General features: G+C 48.6%; 1 non-coding gene across 1 annotated transcript; it reads left to right on the top strand.

Annotated features, from left to right (window-relative positions):
• Positions 1-242: 242 nt before the first annotated feature.
• Positions 243-406, top strand: LOC144591585 (U1 spliceosomal RNA). Its single transcript, XR_013546939.1, has one exon. It is a non-coding gene; the product is annotated as a U1 spliceosomal RNA (small nuclear RNA).
• Positions 407-14,909: the final 14,503 nt, after the last annotated feature.

The following is a 14,909-nucleotide window of genomic DNA, read 5'->3' as shown; positions in this document are numbered from 1 at the left end:
CCTTCTGCCTCATCAGTCGGGTATTACGGAAGATTCAATTGGATTCCGTCCCCAGCAGTCCGGAATTATTAATCCACCCAGTGTCAGGCATTAGTCACCCGTGCCATGACAGAGTCAATCTCCTGGCTTGCAGATTCTAAAAAGACCTCTACTGGGCCTGGGACTGTCTGAGGACGCCATCAACATGATGACCGCATCCCACCGGGAGTCCACCAGGAGACAATACCTGACCAATATAAGGAATACTTACCTGGCAGGGGAGATACCTTGATCACTCAGGAGGTTTTCCCAGGACAAGGCTATCCCATTGCACTTCGGGTGTGCTGACGCCTGCGATGTCCCCAAATGCGGGATACTCGACTGCAAAATTTGTGGTAGTGGGGGACTGCGTTCGCTCTCTCCCCTGTTAAAATGGGAACGGTATTGCTCCAAAACAGGAACTACCTACACTACAGCGACACCCACCAGTGTTGTGCAATTCCTGGTTGGATTACATCAGGAAGGACTCAGCTACAGCGCCATAAATACAGCCAGGAGTGCGTTGTCAGCTTATTTGGTTCCAGCAGCAGGACAACTGGCTTTGGGGTCCCATCCACTAGGAATCAAAATCATGAGGGGCATTTTTAATACTAACTCCTCCAGACCAAGGTACACTCAGATCTGGGATGTCAGCATTGTGCTGACGTACCTTAGGGGATGGCCACCGCCCAGGGCACTCACGCTGGAACAACTTACACTGAAATCAGTCATGCTCATGGCACTAGTGTCAGCTTAAAGGGTACAATCCCTCCACCTTCTGAGGCTCGACAGCATGACAGAGTCATTGGACTGTTTCACATTCCATATTCAGGGACTGGTCAAACAAACTAGACCAGGTACCACGCCTCCAGTCATGGAGTTCTGGGCATATTCATCTGAACCACGGCTGTGTGCCAAGACCACCTCGCCAATTACATAGACACAACATACAACTTAAGAGGGAGAGAAAAAGCCTTATGGATAAGCCACAAGAAGCCTCATGGTCAGGTGACGAGCCAAACCATTTCAAGGTGGCTCAAGCAGGTGCTTAAGTCCGCGGGAGTCAATACGAATGTTTACAAATCTCACTCCACCAGGGCTGCATCTACGTCGGCGGCTAGTCAAATGGACGTGCCAATTGACCATACTCTGGCCAGAGCAGGATGGTCCTCGGAAAGAACTTTCCAAAGGTTTTATAATAAACCGCTGGCGCAACCTGCTACATTTGCAGACAGAATTTTAGAGTCTGCAGATAATATTTAATTTGAGCCCTGGGGAGCTCTCTGTTTTTTGTTGTCATTAATAAACCTTTTTTGTTCACAAACAGGTTTCTTGATCGCGATAACATACTTCCTCCCTCTAAGGTCTTCAGACAGTGAGTGAAGCATGAGCTGGTACACGGTTCGGAATCACAGAAGCTTTGAAGTCTTCACGTAGTCACTCACGTGACTCCGAAATAAAATAGTAAGATTAAATGAGAACTTACCAGTTCGAAGTTTGATCTGTATTTTATGAGGAGTTACGATGAGGGACTACGTGCCCTCCGCTCCCACCCTTTTTTATACAGATCAACTGGTAATCAAGTTCTTATTTTTTCTTTACTATATTTATTTCAATCGTTGTGTTTTTTCTGTGAATCCACACCGCTGCTTTGAAGAATGTCGCGCACGCGTGCTGGACGGGGTCTTCACGTAGTCCCTCATCGTAACTCCTCATAAAATACAGATCAAACTTCGAACTGGTAAGTTCTCATTTAATCTTACTATTTTATCTGTTTTCTGGAGTGGAAGGAGGCACTCGTATGGTGGATCGTTGTCACGGCGATCGGATGTGGGTGGGCCTATCGGGGCCGCATCAAGGACATCATCATTTATGGCTGCTCCGGGGATAAGGCTCCCATCGCGACCGATGGGACTGGAAGGAGAGAAGCGGAGGAGACCGCAGTTCACTTCCCTGAAGGCCGGTGGCCGGGGTGGCTGGGATCGAACTCTTCAGGGTATTCCAGCGCCCCAGGCTTTGCTTATCGGGACACTTCATTATTGTGCCCGAGAGTCAAGATCATCGCCCAAAGGGTAAGGGCCACCGTTGGCAAAAGGATCTGCCTGGTATGCACGGGGAAGGTCCCCGCGAGCAGGCGGTGGTGGCTGAGGAAAACGAGCAGGACAATGGCCAACTCCACTGTTGAGTGGGAGAGACTTAACAACAACACTCACAGAACTATTTCTGGGACTAAAGAACAAAGTTGAGTGTGTGTTGGGACAAATGGTGGGAACCGGATGAGGGGATTTATATGTGTATGTGGGGTTCGAGGTATCGCTGCCCCACGGGCAACAGCATATTTTTCCAGAGACAGTGGCAGGATGACGGTAAGGGGATGAGGTGGGATGTTAGCTCGCGGGCTTGTGGGGTCCCCCTTTCCCCGATCCCGGTAAACGCCACTGAACTCATCACACGACCACACATAACACCTCCCACAGTTCCACTGGCAGTAGCACAGGAGGGTGAATGCCCAAAAACCACTAAGGGGCCCGAGAATGGCCTGGTACTGATACTGACTGACCAGGTATTGTACCAGGAGGTGCACTACGCGGTAGCCTCGGTGATTTTAAACCTCACCGAGGTGCGGTTGCCGGAGTGGTGCCCCAGGGAAACTGAAAGACTAACCGGGTATATCAGGGAGAATGGAGAGATCGTTACGTGCGGGTGGGCGAGCAGGACCCAGCCGCAAGCTGCTAGGAGGACGTGCCCCCTCCGCACCGAGTAGACTGTTTTTATATTGTCCTCTTCGAAGTTGTATAAACTGTGTTTTTGTATTTTCCTCTTCGAATTTGTATCAAGAGTGATTGTGGAGGAATGTAAAAAAATGTATCGTTTTGCTGTTGTGTTGTTTTCATGTCCTACATTAAAGCGGACACCAGTAGGAGGATGGCGGAGGCATCGGCCTGGGACAAGGTGTAGGTGTATATGTCTGACATGAAAATGTACATACTTGTAATATAGTTTTGCCCGGGACACGGGCAGTAAAGGTCAGCCTAAGATGGGGACTGTACGTTCGCAATGGAACACTAGTTTAGTTAAAACCTCAGGGGTCTGGATATGGAGAATCGGGAAAACATTGCTCAACCACATTATTTAATTGATTCGATAAGCTGGGGTTATGCAAATCAACAGGAGGGACTGTAAGATTTGAGAAGTTTTCCCTCATTTGGAAAGCAACACCAAACCAAAGAGCTGCAGTTTGGACATTTTAAACAAGAGACTGGGGCTGCTTCTCGGGAGAGAAGGAATGGGATGTTTCGGGTCGAGACCCTTCTTCAGACCCGAGATGCTGCCCGACCTGCTGAGTTACTCCAGCACTTTGTGAATAAATACCTTCGATTTGTACCAGCATCTGCAGTTATTTTCTTATACTTCTTTGTCTGCATGTGATCCATATCCCTCATTCCCTGCATATCCATGTCCCTATCTGAAGGCCTTGTAAATCAGTAAAGGTCGGGAGGGCATGTAAGATTTGAGAAGTTTTCCCTCATTTGGAAAGCAACACCAAACCAAAGAGCTGCAGTTTGGACATTTTAAACGAGAGACTGGGGCTGATAGCAGAGAAAGGCTGCGGTCAGATTAACAAAGGATGTCACAATCTGTGGGTCCTAAAATGGCCGCAGGACCTCATGACCAGCCACAAAAAGTAAAAACCTTACAACCCAGTCTCTAGGTTTTCTGCAAAGCCACGGCCAGAACAAAGGATGGGTATCGGCCATGCAGAAACCTACGAAACCAGGTCGGAGTCCAGACACTGGGGCGCTGACATCAGCATACTCACAATGCCCCAAGCCGACCTAAACAGTTCATCTCGTTGAGGGGGCACAATAGCCCATAGAAAACTACCTGGTAGGTGATGGGAAACCAGTTAACACCCATCACCTCACAACGAAATACCAATTAACACCGTCTGGCCATCCCCGGTATCCCCGAACATAAGCGCAGATCAGAAGAAAAACTCATACATATCTTTTTGAACAAAGAGATTCCAAGATCTGGCGGGAGATAGGACGGGTCAGAAATAGTATAACTGGCCACTACTTTTGGGTGAAGAAGTTAAGTCAAGAAGCGTAGAGAAAACCGGGTTCGAAGTCAACTGAAGTCAAGAAGAGAGTCGGAAGGAAGTCAAACGAATACAGGAGGAAGAAACGACAGGCAAGAAGAACGGATGCAAGAGAGAGGAACAGGCACGCAACTCGAGAAGAAATACTACAAAACGAACAGCCAGTAACCCCAGTAATAACCCCATGGTGAGCATGTACTCCAAATCCTACATATCCTGGACATAGTTTAGTGTAGAGGGAAGGGTGGTTGTGAATAAACGTTGGGTGTGTATTAAAATATGTGTTGGTCAATGTTGCGATGCGTCGTACGTTCCCCATCTTACAGTCGTGTGTATGTCTTGTAGAACTGTGGGTTTAAGAATTCATAAGTAAAAGGGTATTCGTGTATATGTTTTGTGGAACTGTGTGTTTCAAGAAATCAGCGAAGACTTCCGGTGGCGCTATGGAGGGCTAGAGGGTAACGCCAGCCAGCTCCTCGTAAAAAACGGAGAAAAACCGGGGATAAATCGACCTACCTGCTGCCTGCTGTCTCTGCAGCGATTGCACCGATTGTTATGAGTGACGCTATCAGGCGCGCGACTTATAATGTTTCCACAGCACAGCCCACCCGCAGATAAAACGAAAAGTCAGGCTACCAGGCAGAATCCGCGGGAAGGCCTGACTGAAGCCTCGGCCTCAGGTAGGACGTTATCCCAAGAAGATGTGACGGGGAAAAAATTGACCAAAAAAGCGGAAGGTGAGGAACTCAAAAACTTTATTGCAAGTGAAATTTCTGGTTTGAGGGAAGAAATAAAGCAGATGAATGTTGCTGGAGAAATAAAAAAAATTAAGGAGGAAATGAAGGACTTAAAGCTTGAGACTAAGAATATAGCAGATGATTTGAAGAATGATTTGTCGAAAGAATAATATTTGGACTATCAAAGGAGATGAATGAGAAAATTAAAAATGGGAAAGTTGAATTTGATGAAAGGCTGAATCCTGTGGAAAAGGCATTGAATCATCAGACGGGTGTTATAAAAGACCTTGAAGAGCTAGCCCAAACAAGCGCTCACACTACAGCAAAGCTCGTTACAGAAAATCAACGTCTAACTGATATGCTGGTCAAAATAAACGAGAAATGTATTGAACTGGAAGGTCGCCAGAGAAGACAGAACTTAAGAATTGCAGGTATCCCAGAAGGGGAAGAGAAAGATCAAGATATCCGAGAATTCACTGCAAATCTACTGCAAAAAGTTTTATCTCTGGACCAAAAGCCTCAACTAGCCCGAGCACATAGAGTGATGAGACGCCAGACAAGAGCAGGCGCACCCCCAAGACAAATGATAATAAAAGTACAAAACGACTATGTTGTGGAGGAGATAATGCAAAAAGCATCAAGAAACAGAAAGCTTGATTTTAAGGGTCACAGGATCAGCATTTACCGAGATTATCCAGCAGAGGTTGCAAGGAAACGAAAAGCATTCAACGAGACCAAAAGTATTCTGAGGGAAGTGGAGGATTTGAAATATGGTGTGAGTTATCCAGCTACCTTAAGAGTTACTTATGACAAGAAGGAATACTTTTTCTCCGACCCTGTGAAAGCACTGGACTTTGCCAAGAAGATTAGGCCATGAGAGGATGCCTGATCCCTCATCATGAATAAATGACTTTACAGGACTGCACTGAATTGAATTGATGACTAAAGAAGCTGAGAAAGAAGTGGATCGGAAATTCTGCCATGGATACTAATAACTGCGCTACTAATATAATTAACTAATGAATACTAAAATTATACCGCGGTATTTTTAACAATTAGAATCAATAATTATTACTAATGACTAATACTTACTTATAAAGTTACTTATAATGGAATGATTAGAGTTAAATACAGAGCTTGATTTTATTTGTTATGTTTGGAAATCTGCTCTCTTTTTTTTTTTTTCCTGCTAGTAATTCTCATTGTCATTTTTACTTTTATTGTTCCTTTAACTCTGGGTTTTATTATTTGTATCATAACTCTTCCAACTATTGGAACTTTATATACCCCCGGTAAAATATTGCTATGGAACACAAGTTCCAAGAAATATAGGGGCTGGATAAGTTCGAAACATCAACTACGGAAGTCGGTAGATGGGTAGCCATGCTAGTATGGCTAGCACTAACTGCACTAACATTAGATGTAGTTTTTTCCTTCTTTGTGCACAATACTAATTTTTTAATCTATTCTCTTTTTTTTTCTATTACAAACTATCATTATTATTTTCAGTTTGAACGGAGTTACAAATTGGAGCAAAGGAGATATATATGTGAGAGGCATTTAAGAGTCTTAAAATTCATCTATTCAGAGTTCGGGTGCGGGGTCGGGTCTGTCGAACTGAACCATTGGCTCTATTATAGACCCCCATAGACAAAAAAATGCAAGATTTAAAAATGAATACGGGGAATGAAGGAATAACGTTCTGCAGTTGGAACGTTAAAGGTATTAATGAACCAATTAAGAGAGGTAAAGTATTAGCACATTTAAAAGCAATTAAAGCTGACGTGATTTTCATCCAAGAAACACACTTAAAAAAAGATGCTGAGCATAGGCTGAAAGCTAAATGGATAGATAAAACATATCATTCTTCTTTTACACATAAATCAAGAGGCGTATCAATATTATTTCGGAAAGGTACTTTATTCAAACACACATCAACTATAACCGATAAGGATGGCAGATACATTATTGTAATAGGAGAATTAAATGCACAAAAAATGATTTTTGTCAATGTATATGGACCAAACTTTGATAGTCCACTGTTCTTCAAGAAAATATTTAACTGCATTCCGGAAATAGCACAACATAATTTAGTAATTGGAGGAGATTTAAATTGTACTTTAGATTCATATTTAGACAGATCAACAAGACAAAGGAAAACCAAATCACATTCCAGTGACCTATTAAATGCATATATGGATACTAGTAATATTAAAGATGTTTGGAGAGTGGAAAACCCAACTGGACGAGAATACTCATTTTATTCACCTGTACATAAAACCTATTCAAGAATAGATTATTTTTTGGTCGACGCTAAACTTATCTCACTCACTTATAATTCAAAATACCATAATATTATAATCTCAGATCATGCACCTTTAACATTTATGATTAAAATAAATGGTAAAATGGAAAAACGGGGGCAATGGAGATTTAACCCACAAATATTAAAAAATAAAACAACTCAGGAATATATTATAGAACAGATTAAGATTTTTATCGAAATAAATGATAAACCGGAAATATCTTCTGCCCTACTATGGGAAACTTTTAAAGCATATGTCCGTGGTATATATATACCGTAGGTATACAATTATTTATAAAACAGAAAAGATACAGTGACCACCACTGGGGGAGAGAGAGAGAGAGGAGAGAGAGGAGAGAGAGAGAGGAGAGAGAGAGAGGAGAGAGAGAGAGGAGAGAGAGAGAGGAGAGAGAGAGAGGAGAGAGAGAGAGGAGAGAGAGAGAGGAAGAGAGAGGAAGAGAGAGGGGGAGAGGGGGAGAGGGGGAGAGGGGGAGAGGGGGAGAGGGGGAGAGGGGGAGAGGGGGAGAGGGGGAGAGGGGGAGAGGGGGAGAGAGAGAGAGAGAGAGAGAGAGAGAGAGGGAGAGGAGGCGAGAGAGTCAGGGTAGAGGGAGCAGCGGGTGAGAGTGGGAGTGCGGGGAGCGGGAGGGTGTCAGAGGGTCCGGTGAAGGAGCGCTGCCACTTGCGGTAGCTGCTCCCTCTCTCCCAGAGCCAGCGAGATCTGCGCTGCTCCTCCACTCTCTTCCCCGGCCCTGTCTCCCTCTAATGCAGCAAAATAAGAACAAACACAAGTGTAGTTGTTGTTCAGAACCCCCACATCCCCGGGGTGATCAGCGGCGGCGAGGAGGGAAGTTTCACTTGTGTTTGTCTGTATTTCACTGCGTTCGAGGGAGACGGGGCCGAAGAGCATGGAGGAGCGGCACAGATCTCGCTGGCTCTGGGAGAGAGAGAGGGAGGGAGGTAGAGAGGGAGAGAGGGAGGGAGGGAGAGAGGGAGAGAGGGAGGGAGCGGCACCCGCTGACACCCTCCCCCTTCCCGTGCTCCCGCTCTCACCCGCTGCTCCCTCTACCCCGACTCTTCCCCCCCCCCCCCCGATCTCTCTATCCCCAGATTGAGCGGTGACAGCGGCGGCGAGGAGCGAAGTTTTGAGGGGGCGCTGCGATCTCTCGCCTTTTCCCGGCTCTGGGTCCCGTTCTCCGGCGAACCTTCGCCGGCAGCTTCTGCCTCCAGTCCCCGCTGTCTAACAGCCTGACGACTCACTCCCTACGTCAAGGCCACTGTGCAAAAGTCACCTGTCACAGGAGGGGTATGAGATACATTTAAATACAATACAACACAATACATTATATCTTTATTGTCATTGTACAAATACAACAAGATTGTTTCTATGTACATCAGTCATGAAAGTAAGCATGCAGGTAGAGCAGGCAGTGAAAAAAGCCAATGGCATGCTGGCCTTCATTGGAGTTAAAGGGGAAGCGAATACAAGAGAAATTGCAAAGGACTCTCGAATAAATGGGTAGGGTCGTTCTAGATGGGATAAGAGAGTAAGGTCAGGGCCAATTGTGACCGGTGTGAGAGGGGGGGTGAATACCGAAGTTAAAGTGTTGTATTTAAATGCGCGAAGTATGAAAAATAAAGTGGCTGAGCTTGAGGCTCAGTTAGACATTGGCAAGTATGATGTTGTGGGAATCACAGAGACAGGGCTACAAGAGGACCAGGGCTGGGACTGAATATTCAGGGGTACACAACGTATAGAAAAGACAGACAGGTGGGCAGAGGGGGTGGGGTCGCTCTGTTGGTAAGGAATGATATTCACTCCCTTGGAAGGGGTGACATAGAATCAGGAGATGGAGAATCAGTATCAATAGAAATGAGGAATTGTAAGGGTAAAAAGACCTTAATGGGTGTTATCTACAAGGCCCCAAACAGTAGCCTCGACATAGGGTGCAAGTTGAATCAAGAGCTAAAATTGGCATGTCGCAAATGTTATGCTATGGTGGTTATGGGAGATTTCATCATGCAGTTAGATTGGGAAAATCAGGTTGGGTAATGGACCCCAGGAAAGAGAGTTTGTGGAGTGCCTCCGAGATGGATTCTTAGAACAGCTTGTACTGGGAGAAGGCAATTCTGGATTTAGTGTTGTGTAATGAACACGATCTGATAAGGGGATTCAAGGTAAAAGAGGCATTTGGAGGCAGTGATCATAATATGATATGTTTTACTCTACAAATTGAGAGGGAGAAGGGAAAATTGGAACACTTCTTGGGAGAGAAGGAATGGGTGACGTTTCGGGTCGAGACCCTTCTTCAGACCCGAGATGCTGCCTGACCTGCTGAGTTACTCCAGCACTTTGTGAATAAATACCTTCGATTTGTACCAGCATCTGCAGTTATTTTCTTATACTTCTTTGCCTGCATGTGATCCATATCCCTCATTCCCTGCATATCCATGTCCCTATCTGAAGGCCTTGTAAATCAGTAAAGGTCGGGAGGGCAGGAGCAAGGACGACCGTTGGCTGAAAGCAAGTAAGTGTTAATTGAAGGTAAAAAGTCCATTTAAAAAGAAAGCCAACGGGACGCTAGCAGGCAATCAGTGAAGCGCATACCTCCAAGTTCGTCAGGAAGGCAGGATAGAAGTGAGTACGTGGATTGGCTGATCAATTAAATTAGTAGTTTGGTAAATTGGCCAATTAGGCAATTTAGTGACTGATATAAACAAGGCTCAATAGTCAATAGTCAATTTATTTGTCACATACACATAAATGTGCAGTTGTAGCGACCATAGAGAATGGTCCAGGTCGTCGAACCCTCGGATTGGCCAGCGAGGTCACGTGGGAACGCGACCATGGGGATTGGTCCAGGGAGCGACATCGCTGATTGGTCAGCGATGTCATGTGCGCGTTTGGCGCCCGATTTAGTAGTTCGGCGAAGTCTTCAAGGAAGACAGTAAGTTTTGTGATGGTTGTCCTTTACCTTGTTGTTTAACTCTGTATTCGAATATTGCGGCTGCAATAAACTTCTTCTACAACCAACAAGTTTCGGACTCGCCATATTGGTGACCCCGACGTGATCTGGACGATCACCGACTGAGCAGGAACCCGACGCCTCGTTGACGATGACCGCGCCGGGCACACCGGAGCCAAGCGCGGCAAGCGTTCATCTTCCGTTGTTTTGGACGCACGCACCGCAAGCTTGGTTTATCCACACCGAGGCTCAATTTCATATAAAGAAGGTGTCGGACGAATCCACGATGTACTACTACCTCGTCAGCGCTCTATCGCCGGACACAACCAAGCGCGTGATGCGGTTCATCGTGAATCCACCTGCGGAAAACAAGTACGAGGCCATGAAGAAGGTATTACTGCGAACCTTCGGGTTTAATAAGCATGGTGGTGCGGCAAAACTTCTGCACCTACCGGATCTTGGAGACCAACTGCCTTCCGTCCTCATGGCTGAAATGATGATACTAGCCGGTGAGCATACGGATTGTCCTATGTTCGAACAGACATTCCGCGAGAAACTTCCCGAGGATGTCCGACTGCTGCTCACGGATTGTTCTTTTAAGGACCCCGAAGCTTATGCAGCGAAAGCGGACGCGCTCATAGCGGCAAAAAACAAGGCAAGTGGTTCGATCAACAAAGTCTCGACATCAGTGACCACGCCACAGCGACGGCAAGATGGCACCACGTCTCCCGCCAATTCTCCGAAAGCCCGCCAAAAAGATCCGCACAAGCGCGGCTGGTGCTATTATCACCTACGATGGGGTAACGAATCCCGCAACTGCCGTTTGCCTTGTACCTTCGCGGGAAATGCCTCGGCCGGTCGTACATAGGGGCAGTTACGATTGGCCAGAACCGGCGCCTCTATGTCCATGATCGATTCACGGACACAGAATGTTTGGTAGACACGGGAGCCATCGTCAGCATAGTGCCGCCGACCGACCTCGAAACCAGATCGGGTAAGACAGGTCCCACCCTCATCGCGGTTAATGGCAGCCCAATTCGCACTTTCGGTACACGGAAGATGTCCCTTGTGTTAGGCCTCCGCACGTACGAATGGCCATTCATCATAGCCGACGTCAAACAAGCGATCCTGGGCGCAGATTTTCTCTGGGCTTTTTCACTGGTTCCTGATGTCCGCGGTAACGACCTCCGACCCTCCGCCGAAGATGAGCACGTCGCTCCGACAATCGCCTCCTCGCCCAGCCCTACTGTCCAGGCCGTCGTCGCGGCCCCCGACTCGTATGCTGCGATTCTGGCAGAGTTCCCAGAGCTGCTCGTCCAACGTTTTGACACGCCTTCGGCTAAGCACGGTGTGGTCCATCACATCCGCACCGAAGGCCCTCCCGTTTTCGCTCGGGCCAGGAGACTACCGCCAGACAAACTGGTGGTGGCAAGGGCAGAGTTCAGGAAGATGGAGGAAATGGGAATTGTCCGTCAGTCTGACAGCCCGTGGGCCTCGCCGTTACACATGGTCTCCAAGGCATCTGGGGGGTGGAGACCATGTGGCGATTATCGGCGTCTCAATGCTGTCACCACGGCTGATCGCTACCCCATACCGCGCCTACAGGATTTTTCATCTGGGCTGGAAGGAGCGGTGGTGTTTTCCAAAATCGATTTGGTGCGAGGATACCATCAGATTCCGGTGCGACCGGAGGACATACAGAAAACTGCAACAATTACTCCGTTCGGGTTGTTTGAATGGTTGCGTATGCCTTTCGGTTTAAAGAACGCGGCACAGGCTTTCCAGCGGCTGATGGACCGCGTGGGCCGGGGTTTACCCTTTTTGTTTATTTATTTAGACGACATCCTGGTCGCCAGCCCCTCAGTGCAGGAACACCAGGCCCATTTGCGGACCGTGTTCCAGCGGCTCCAAGACCACGGGCTCATTATCCAACCCTCCAAATGTCAATTCGGCCTTCCTGCTCTTGATTTTCTAGGGCACAGAATTACCCCTGCCGGCGCCTCCCCTTTGCCTGAGAAGGTGGAGGCTATCCGGGCATTTCCCAGGCCCACCACAGTAAAAGGGCTACAGGAGTTCGTAGGCATGGTTAATTTCTACCATAGGTTCGTTCCGGCAGCTGCGCGAGTCATGCGCCCACTCTTCCAATGCCTTGCAGGGAATCCGGTAGAGTTGTTGTGGTCCCCGGCCGCAGAGTCGGCTTTTACAGCAGCTAAGGCAGCCTTGGCAGACGCCACCATGTTGGTCCATCCGAGCCCCTCCGCCCCCACGGCCCTGACGGTTGACGCCTCTGACGTGGCGGTGGGCGGGGTTCTGGAGCAGCAGGTCGGTGGCCGTTGGCAGCCTTTAGCGTTTTTCAGCCGGCAACTAAATTCGGCCGAGCTGAAGTATAGCGCATTTGACCGAGAGCTTCTGGCTCTCTATTTAGCTGTTCGTCATTTCAGGTACTTCCTCGAGGGCCGCCCATTTGTGGCATTTACGGACCACAAGCCATTAACATTTGCTTTTTTGAAATTGTCTGACCCATGGTCGGCCCGCCAGCAGCGGCACCTGACTGCTATCTCCGAATTTACCACCGATGTCCGTCATGTCGCGGGTAAGCTTAATGCCGTTGCTGACGCCCTGTCTAGACCTGCTTTTCCCCCTATTTCGGAGGTGGACTGCGAAGTGGATCCCCAGGAGCTTGCGGAGGCACAGCTCCTAGCGGATACCGTTTCGGCTTACCGGTCCACCACTTCGGGATTGAAGTTGGCCCAGGTAGCTTGTGGGTCGGAGGGCACGAAAGTCTGGTGCGATGTTTCTCTTCCCCGTCCCAGGCCGGTAGTACCGCCCTCCCTTCAGCGCCGGGTTTTTGATGCCATTCATGGGCTGGCGCACCCGTCCATCCGCTCCACCTCGGCCTTGGTAGCAGCGAGGTTTGTCTGGCATGGCCTGCGGAAACAGGTAGCGGGGTGGGCACGTTCCTGTGTGCCCTGTCAGACCGCTAAAGTCCAGCGCCACGTCCAGCCCCCCGTACAGGATTTCGAGGTCCCGGCTGTTCGTTTTTTCCACATCCACGTGGATTTGGGCGGGCCTTTGCCTTCCTCCCGGGGCTACACCCACCTCCTCACGGTGGTGGATCGGTTCACCCGTTGGCCAGAGGCTTTCCATTGTTTGATATTTCGTCAGCGTCTTGTGCTAGGACTTTGGCCCTTCATTGGGTAGCTCGTTTCGGGGTCCCGGCAGTTATTACCACTGACAGAGGGCCACAGTTCACTTCGTCCCTCTGGGCCGCGCTGGCAGAACTGTACGGGTCCAAGTTACAACCCACGACTGCATATCACCCCCAGGCAAATGGACTCGTAGAAAGGTTCCACCGCCAACTTAAGGCGTCCCTCAGTGCAAGGCTTGAAGGCCCGGACTGGGTAGACCAACTCCCTTGGGTTCTTTTGGGCATCCGGACTGCTCCTAAGCTAGATCTCGGTGCGTCGTCCGCAGAGCTAGTATATGGCTCGACACTTCGAGTACCCGGAGATCTGTTTCCGGACCCTTCTGACCAGCTGCCTGCAGTCCCATCAGTGTTAGCATCTCTCCGGGAACGGGTGGGCTCCCTGGCTCCAGTTCCGACTTCACGTCATGGGTGTCCCATGGTACATGAACCGTCTTCCCTGAAGGACTGTGAGTTTGTTTTTCTGCGTAAAGATGCCCATCGCGCCCCGTTGCAGAGGGTCTATCAAGGGCCGTTCCGGGTTTTGCGTAAGGGAACGGCTACCTTCACCTTAGACATGGGCGGCAAGAGTGAGCTCGTCTCGGTGTCCCGGCTCAAACCTGCCCATTTGGATCCGGATCAACCAGTCCTGGTCGGTCAAACCCCTAGGAGAGGCCGACCTCCGTTAGTTCCGCTCAGTCCAGGACCCCCCGTTCCGACAGTTCCTCCAGGACCCCCCGTTCCGGCAGTTCCTCCAGGACCCCCCGTTCCGGTAGTTCCTCCAGAACCTCCCGTTCCGGCTGTTCCGCCGAGTCCGGAACCTCCGGCTCCTGTGGTTCAGGCTGTCCCTCTCCGTACTCGTTATGGTCGCGAAATCCGGCTCCCTGCTAGGTTCCGCACCTCGGGTTCTGGGGGGGGGTCATGTAGCGACCATAGAGAATGGTCCAGGTCGTCGAACCCTCGGATTGGCCAGCGAGGTCACGTGGGAACGCGACCATGGGGATTGGTCCAGGGAGTGACATCGCTGATTGGCCAGCGATGTCATGTGCGCGTTTGGCGCCCGATTTAGTAGTTCGGCGAAGTCTTCAAGGAAGACAGTAAGTTTTGTGATGGTTGTCCTTTACCTTGTTGTTTAACTCTGTATTCGAATATTGCGGCTGCAATAAACTTCTTCTACAACCAACAAGTTTCGGACTCGCCATACAGTGAAGTAAAATGACCAATAAAAATAAGCAATAAAAATATGCAATAACACATAAACCAACACCAAACAAAAGAAACATCCATCACACTGAGTCTCCTCCAGTCACCTCCTCACTGTGATGGAAGGCCAGAATGTCTTTTTCTCTTCCCCTGCTGTCTTCTTCCGCAGTCAGGCTGTTGGAGTTGCCACATCGGGGCTCCCGACATTGAGATAGTGGTCACAACTCTATACACGTTTTAACAAAAGCTTACAAAAAAAGCCATAAAGTACTGGAGTGACTCAATGGGAAAGACAGCGTCTTTGGAGGACTGGTTCATAAGTTTAAAGATTGTTTTGAACAGGGGTAAGTCTGCACCTTGGAAGAAGGTACTAAATTGGATGAAGGTACTCGATTCC

Source organism: Rhinoraja longicauda, unplaced genomic scaffold, assembly GCF_053455715.1.
Source record: "Rhinoraja longicauda isolate Sanriku21f unplaced genomic scaffold, sRhiLon1.1 Scf001156, whole genome shotgun sequence".
In the NCBI taxonomy this organism is placed as follows: domain Eukaryota; kingdom Metazoa; phylum Chordata; class Chondrichthyes; order Rajiformes; family Arhynchobatidae; genus Rhinoraja; species Rhinoraja longicauda.
Note: the sequence above shows the minus strand (reverse complement) of the source record. Positions and strands in the feature narration are given on the sequence as shown.